The sequence below is a fragment of the Chenopodium album genome, chromosome 21 (genome assembly GCF_948465745.1).
Source record: "Chenopodium album chromosome 21, dcCheAlbu1.1, whole genome shotgun sequence".
Taxonomy (NCBI): Eukaryota; Viridiplantae; Streptophyta; class Magnoliopsida; order Caryophyllales; family Amaranthaceae; genus Chenopodium; species Chenopodium album.
Genome location: NC_137854.1, coordinates 18,588,757 through 18,596,998, shown reverse-complemented (window position 1 = coordinate 18,596,998; position 8,242 = coordinate 18,588,757). Strand labels below are relative to the sequence as shown.

Below are 8,242 nucleotides of genomic sequence, written 5' to 3'. Positions count from 1 at the left end.
TTTCATTAAATCATGAATGAGTAATAATTAAGTCATTTCACCAATCACATACCTTTGCCTCTAAGCGCACCTTGCATAATTAGAACATAACCAATAATTACAATAAGGAATGGTGCACGTCAAAGGAAATTCACAATGTATAACCAAACAATTTAACCCAGTCATCCCTAGACATGATACTAAGTTCTCGATCCGTCCTTAAACATGCACCTAAAAGCAAGGTTTTGTAACTTGTACGTACCTTGAGCAAACGAATTGGTATGCCACTTTACTAACTAGAAATCACCTTCAATAAACTCCTCTCCTAAGCCAAATAATAACATCTCAACCAATACCCAATCAATTAAATTTACAGTAATACTAACTTACTTTAAAACCTTCAAAATCCAAATCAAACAACACTTTAAAACCTTCCCTTTTGTTAAAATTAAAGGCTTATATATAGTTCTTTAAATTTTTCTTCATAAAAACCTTAAAATACACTCTTATACATAAAATTACAGCAAGTTCAAAGTGTAATAAAAATCTGAAAATTATATAAAAACCCCTAAAATCTCTCTTTTTAATGGGTGATTAAACTCTCTTTATAAAACATCAAAAGTAGTACTTAGAAACTATTTCCAACACTTGAAACTTCAATAAAAACATATATTTATGCTTAATTAACTTTAAACATAATTAATTTTATTAATCAAACTCAAGGATAATATTTTTAGTATGTAAAAACTTCGTTAAAATCAAAAACTGCCCGAAAATCATATTTAGAGACTGAATTTGGCCTCGAGAGGGTGGTGCTCACTACCATAGGTAGTGAGATTTTCTTAAAACGTGGTTTCCACATGGAAAACACTACTTTTTTGTCAAAATCGGATGAGTTTAGAACCTGATCGGGATTAAAACGGGATTAATGTTAACGAACGGAAATCTAAAAATTAAAACACGAATCTATGTGTTCAAAATAATCTGGAATTAAGTTAAACTAATCAGTAGTTATAATCACCAAAATTTCAAAACATCATTACTATAAAAACCCTAAATCAATTGTTCATAAAAACCCTAAAATCATGATTTTCAATAAATTGAAACCCTAGGTTTATAATTAATAAAATATGAAATTTATAACATAAATATAATCTGAAATTTATAATCTTTATACCATTAAAATATAATTTGATACTAAAAATATAATCTTTATACTAAAATCAAAACCCAAAACAATTAAATTAACATTAAGCAAAATAATGAAGAGGATGAAAATAAAACTAACCTTTTTGTGTGGGAAATTTTTGGAGATTCATGGGATATTTATAGGAGAGAATTATTGTAGGGTAAAAAGAAAGATTGGGCCTCATAAAAATAATGGGTCGATTAAGTAAACAAATGGGTTAGGCTTGTATGATTGGACATAAATTGTAGAATAAAGGTGCATAAAATAATTTGTTCAAATAATTTTCGACCCAGATTAATAATTTGAAACTTTTGAAATTAAATTATGAAAAATAACAAATAAATATTATAAATAAAATAAATTTTCATTTATAAAATATTTAAAAATACGGGGGATTACACTACTTGGAACCCAAGACGTGTTGTTGGGCAGGAATTGCTTTCTGATATCTTCCTTCATTACATCCCATGAGGCTATGGGATCTTTTCAGGCTACTTAATTTATCCGCTTCTTGGCGAGATCTCCACCTCAGCTTTGCATCACCGGAAAGATACAGTGCGGCCAAATCAACTTTGCCACCATCTCCCCGATTTGTCACTTTGAAATAGTATTCTAAATCCCAAATGAAATTTTTTAGGGTCTTAGAGTCCCTAGAGTCATCGAATGACTTCGATTCTGGAACCTTAGCACGATCCTTAGATGAATATGAAGATGTTTTCTCTTCAACCGCCTTGTGAATAAGAGAAAGTTCTTCCCTTAAATAATTCAACTTCGCTTCCATCCATCTCTATTTCTTTCTCCTTGTACAAAGGAGTACCATTAGGGATAAGCATCTCCCTTTGTTTTCCCACAAGATTTTTTATCATCCCATTCATTTCGTTCAGTTGTTCAGAAAGTAACATAACTGATTCATGCACCATACTAGGGGGAAGATTATCATTTCTATAACCTAAGTACCTTTCAATCTTGGCCAAAGAGGCCGTGTTTTCTTCAGAGAACTTCACCATTTTCCTACGTTTGTTGAGTGACAAAAGTTTCCGAAAGAATGCTAGTTTTATGGGACTAAGATTGAGGGCCAGAATTTTGTGGGGATGGAAGCACACTCAATGGGACTGGATTGTAGATGTGGTGATGGATTGAGTAACCACAATGATCAGGGAAAAATCAATCAATACCTTCCTCGACAATATCCTTAATTTGAGAATGAAGTTCTTTGTAGCGACGAGACTTATCTTTCTTTAATCTTTTAATTTCTCGTAAGTATGGGGCAATAGGACGAGGAACCTTCTTTAAGATCATCTTTCAAGGAGACATAACAATGCAGCAACGCTATCATAAAAACCCGCTCTGATGTAGCTAATTTTTCACTAACTATATATGATGGCGTTAGAAACACTATCCAGCCTAATTCTTCACACTAACATAATATATGAACACACAATATAATAAACACGATAACACAGTCAAACACTTAGAATATAACAAAGCATACTTCTTTTATCAATATCATTAATAACATAATTACACCATAGTTTCTGGATGCCTTGGACAGACCCCAAGGTCATCAATTTATAGGCAAAGAAGGACAACCCCTTCCAATGCGAACAGACACTAATCACGCATGCATGCCAAGTGGCGCTCATGCAATTATCCGTAAACTAATACAAGTCAGCAATCCTAACCAATCGTTGCTGATGGCAATCCTAACCAATGGTTGCTGATAGCAATCCTAACCAACCGACGCGGATAGCAATCCTAGCCAACCGTCACGGATCGCCACCATTATCACTCGTGCCTCTTCGCTTCATCCAAAATGCCTTTGCCCACAATCCGTCATCCACAATGTGAAGTGTCGCTTCGCCTTAGCTGAACATCCAATCCTTATCCATAGATCGTAACCGTTCGCATCACTATCGTTCAGCTCCAACCAACACCTTGCTTCGCATTCCATAGCATCTCTTCACATAAGGATTAACTTCCAACATCCGTGCCAACTACCACTAAGCATTGCACCCACGTGCTGCCTTGTCAACACCATGCCTGTGCCCAAGCGTCACGTTGCTTCGCAACACCGCACTCGTGCCCAAGTGTCGCGTTGCTTCGATGTCCCGTGCCGTTGCCTGGACAACGCCCCGTAGCAACGCCGGTGCCCAACCGACATGTCGCTTCGTAGCAACGCCGGTGCCCAACCGACGCGTCACTTTGTAGCCTACACCAAGCACGCACCAGCAAAGGCTCGCCACGAGCCTTTACTCAAACCCAAGTCACTTAGCCCACTAAGTTTTCAAGCAAACCTTGTTCCCAAGTCCTAGATATCCCACACCATCCTTAGAACCATGCATCATGGCCTTAGCCAATGATGCACCCATGGTGTAATACCCCGTATTTTTATACGTATTTTATTTAAAGTATGTATTTAATGAAATATTTAATTAGTTATAATCATTTTAATTAAAGCATTTTTATTAATATTATTATAAAAGGAAAGTTTTATTTAATTACTTTTATTTTAAAAGATGGGGTTTTAATTTAAGAAAGTTTATTTTTAACAAGTTTTATTTGGGAAGGGATTAGGAAAATTAAAAGAGGAAAGTTTAGGGTAAAAGGGTTGGTAGAAAAGGGGTATAAATATCCCACTTATGAGGCAAATCAACTTTGCCCAGAGTGGAGAAAACCCAAGGTAAGCTTCTCCCCTTTTCTCCTTACTTTTCTTTCTTTTTTTTCTTCCTCTTCCCATTCCCCTTTCTCACGGTCGGCCACCACCACAGCCACACACGTGGCCGGACCACCACCGCACACCACCACAGCCACCGGCGCACAGCCAGCAGCTGCGGCGGCAGGCGACAGCAGCCCAGCCTTGCCGCGGTGGCTGCTGCTGCCGTGTTTGGCTCTCAAAAAAAAAAATTTAATCTTTCTTGCTTTAATCTAATCTATGCATAGATCTAATTATAAATTATGAGTTTTGGGATTAAATTTTGATGTTTGAATGTTGTAATTATGTTAATTAATTTTCAGATTTGATTTTAATTAAAAAGCCCCAATTTTTGAAACCCTAGGTTCTTGATTTATGAAATTATGGAAGTATATGATGTATTAATGTTTAGACCTTCAATTTAAGTGCTTTAAGACTAATTTTCAGCAAGTTTTAATTATAAAAATAGTGCAGGAATTTTATGTAGAAACCTAAATTTTATGTTTTTAAAGGGAATTTAAATTACCCATTAAAGGGGACTTAATTATGGTGTTCTAAATATAATTTCAGCTTATTCTAATTAATTTATGAAGGGTTTTAAAATAGTATATATTGCTGGAAATTTGTTTAGAGTGGACTTTGATACACTATTATAATTTTAATGTGTAGGAGACTTTGAAGTAAGTGATTTTTACTAGTCGTGGCGAATTTAAGATCATATTCAAGCACTACTACAAATCCCTTAGTTTCTCGACGCTTTTGCCTCGACGCTGAGCATAAGGTGTCAGCATAAAATTTAAGGTTCCGTTTTTTTGTGACGCTTTTCTAAGACGAAATTGTGTCTGGTCGGTGAAAAGCGTCGATAAATCATATGCACGTGACTCAATAGCAGCCTGATAGATAAGATTAGAAGTTTATGAGTAATTTTAATAAAGTAGGGTTATAAAAAAATACGCAATAAAAAATTAAAACCTCTTGCTCCCACTCGCCGCCATAGATCTAGATCCCAAAACCTAACTTATGTGCTCCGTATCATCCATCATAATCTTCAGTTCTCAAACAATCTCATCTCTTAATGGCCCTTCAATTTTAGAGATTTTGCCTTTAAAATGTGGAAAATTATTCCTCGTTATTTTTCTCAATTCCCGGTAATGTTCTCATAAATTTCCTTGCTTTTATGCAGATTTATTGTTCAAATTAGGTTTTTATTTTGATTTATTGTGGTGAAATTGTCTTCAATTATTAGTTATTGTGTATATTCGGTCATTATTAGTATCAAATCAAAGGCTTGCTTGATTAATTCAATTGTTGTGTTGGTGTCGCTTATTTTTCTATGTTCCGCACTGCCGCCACCCTCACCTCCTGCACTCGCACTCGCACCCGCACCAACATCATCGCCACCACATGTGCCGTAAGTCCTCTTACCTACTATCAATAGTTTCTACCGTGGTTAAGTGAAAATGGAGTTGTTTGTTAAAAAAAAAGTGAAAATGGAGAATTACTTGCTAATTTATTTTACAATTGTTTCTGTTTTGGTTGATTTATAATGGAGGATTACTTGCTTTTATTTATTTTCGGTTTAGATGAATTGGTAATGGAGGTTTTCTTGAATTTAATTATTTTTGTCTTGGTTAATTGATAATGGAAGATGATTTTAGCTTCATTTATACTATAATAACTTAATGGTATAATTCTTAAGGTAAGTATGTATTACGGGTAACAATTTATGAATGGAGGGTTGTGATTATCTCAACTACAAGATTCGAATGCCGAAAATGGAGTTAGTATTAAGTTTGATTTTATGAGAAATACATTTTGGGTGTTTTGCTTCAATTTAGGGTTCTTATTGCTTAGCACTCATACACCCATATATCTGATTGTTCTTCTTCATCCCTTAATCTTTCGTTTCTGTCCTTAATATCTATGTTAAACTGAAAGATGCTCTTCGAATTCATCAAATCTGGAATTCTAAATTTTTTTAGGAAAGGCAAAACATCAGGTAACATACATTTAGAGCTTGTGTGAATGCTTGCTTGTGATGTGTGTGTGTGTGTGTGTGTGTGTGTGCCCTGATCCCCTGCTACTGCTTGTCCTGCTCCCCTGCTTGCTTATGATGTGTGTGTGTGTGTGCCCTGCTACTGCTTGTCCTGCTCCCCTGCTGCTTTTATACTGCTTGTCCTGCTCCCCTGCTGCTTTTATAATAGCACCAATATGTTGTTGCGTGACTTGTGAGTTATGTATTGGATATCAAATTTCTGATATTGGATATTAATTCTCAAACTTTGGTGATGAGTAATGGAATTAATAAGGTGTTCAATTGATAATAGATTCTCAAACTTTGGTGATGAGTAATGGAAGTGAAGTAAAGGGTACCCGTTTTGCCTCTGAACCAGTGCCTTTTACGGCAAAAAATAAAATAAGTTTTGCATTTTTTCCATTAAATTAATACAAAGACTTGCACATATAAAAACTCAGATATTTCCATTAATAAATAGCTATAATGTTTTACACTTTAATAAAACATGCAAGGAAAAAAAAAATTATAATGGGAGCATAACCACAATAGCAGGGGCATAGCAACATCAGCATCAGGAGGATACATCAGCAGGAGCAGAGCAAAATGAGCATCAAGAGCAGACATCAGCAGCAGCGGAACCAAAACATAGTGCAGCAACAACAACAACAGCAGCAGCAGCAGCAAAGTGCAACACCAGCCACGAGCAACTACAGCCACACGTACATTCACTATAATAGCCACACAAACCGGATTAATATTTACAGCAGCACATACATTCACTAAAATAGCTATACAAACAACTAATTTGAGCCATGTAACACATAGAATCGCAGGGTTCGAGTCAGCAACAGAGGATGTATTAGAGTAGTTGCATTTCAAAAAAAAAAAAAAAAAAAAAGAATTCAGAAAAATGATCTAACACAACCTGCTAGAATGGCTGCAAATTCTGGTTATTGTTTTGTTGTTTGTAATTTTTAGCATGCTGTGATATCTTCTGTGTTGTTCTGTTCTGGTTATTGTGTTCTGTCTTTGGCCATTGTGCTCGGGTTTGGTACAAGTTGATTTAAGGACATTCATCGTGGTCAGACTTTGTTAAATCAATTTATTTATCGTGTGTGTGTGTAGTGCTGTATGTCTTCACTGTTGAGTGTTATCATGGTGTTGTAAGAAAATCCTTTTATCTCTGCTTGCTTTTCTGCCCTTGTGTAGAGCTTCTTATAGCTTTGATTTTTCTCAGAAAATTTCATGAAAAATGCATAGACAAAGGTGGACTAAGTTGGTGACTCCTATAATGTGTACCTTCGTTTATTTTCGAAGAAGGGATGCTTTGTCTCACAGCTATATATTCACATTAGCGATATGTTGCAGTATTGCCTTATTGCATTATTGCCTTTGATAATGCTTTACATTCAACCCCACAAATAACCTAACAAATAACCTTACATTCAACTATGATGCATTGATGTTTGTTGTTCTTAAGTGTTGTTGCTGTTTGCTTTTAGCTATCATAAATTTGACTCTGAGCTTTATTATGGCTGAAGTTTGGGGATAAAATGAGCTTTATTATTATTGCTGTTTGTTAGAGTTGTTACCTCCCCCATTTTGAATTTGTTATGTGATTATTGAGGTCTGATGATTTTACTTGCTCTAATTTTTACAAAAAAAAAAAATACAAAATTTCTCATAAAAAATGGATGAATAAATAAGAAAAGTAAAATGAAAGTGAGATTAATTAATTCAAACAAAACTGATGTACATATATCTAAGCTATATGAAGTATGAACTGATTGTGATCAAGTTATTCATATGTGTAATGGTGGTTGCTTTGGTAAAAAATGATTTAGACTAATTTATACTTTGTATTTTTTTTTTTTTTTTTTTTTTTTTGAAGATTGGAAAAGGCAATGTAGGTGCAACAAAAGAATAGGCCGGGACACTTGAGCATCAACAAGCTACTATATCGATCAATGTGGCCATCATCTATCTATTTTGGTTTTTAGTCTTATATTAGTGATGTATTTATTTAGGGACAAGCTTCATACTATAATATGAGACCATTTTTTTTTTAATGATTGTACTGTGTTGATGTTTTCTTTTCTAAATTTGGTAATTAACTACGTACTCTTTTTATTGTTGATTAGTTAGTGTTTTTTTTAATCTAGTTATATAGAATTTTTGTTTATTTTTATTTTAATGTTATTAATTAATTTAATTTATGATAAATTTAAATAATTATAATATATGTATGATGATAATAATTTGATAAAAGAAAAAAAAAACTTAAAAAATAAATCTAGACGCTTTTTAATGTCTACATAATTGCACATTTTCAAATTTCAAAGACTTTCCCGCCATACCATAGGCC

At 34.3% G+C, this 8,242-nt stretch overlaps 1 long non-coding RNA gene across 1 annotated transcript; it reads left to right on the top strand.

Annotated features, from left to right (window-relative positions):
* The first annotated feature begins 4,808 nt into the window (after positions 1 to 4,808).
* Positions 4,809 to 7,979, top strand: LOC145601859 (uncharacterized). Its single transcript, XR_014104455.1, has 2 exons — positions 4,809 to 5,271; positions 7,769 to 7,979. It is a non-coding gene; the product is annotated as an uncharacterized LOC145601859 (long non-coding RNA).
* The last annotated feature ends 263 nt before the right edge of the window (positions 7,980 to 8,242 follow it).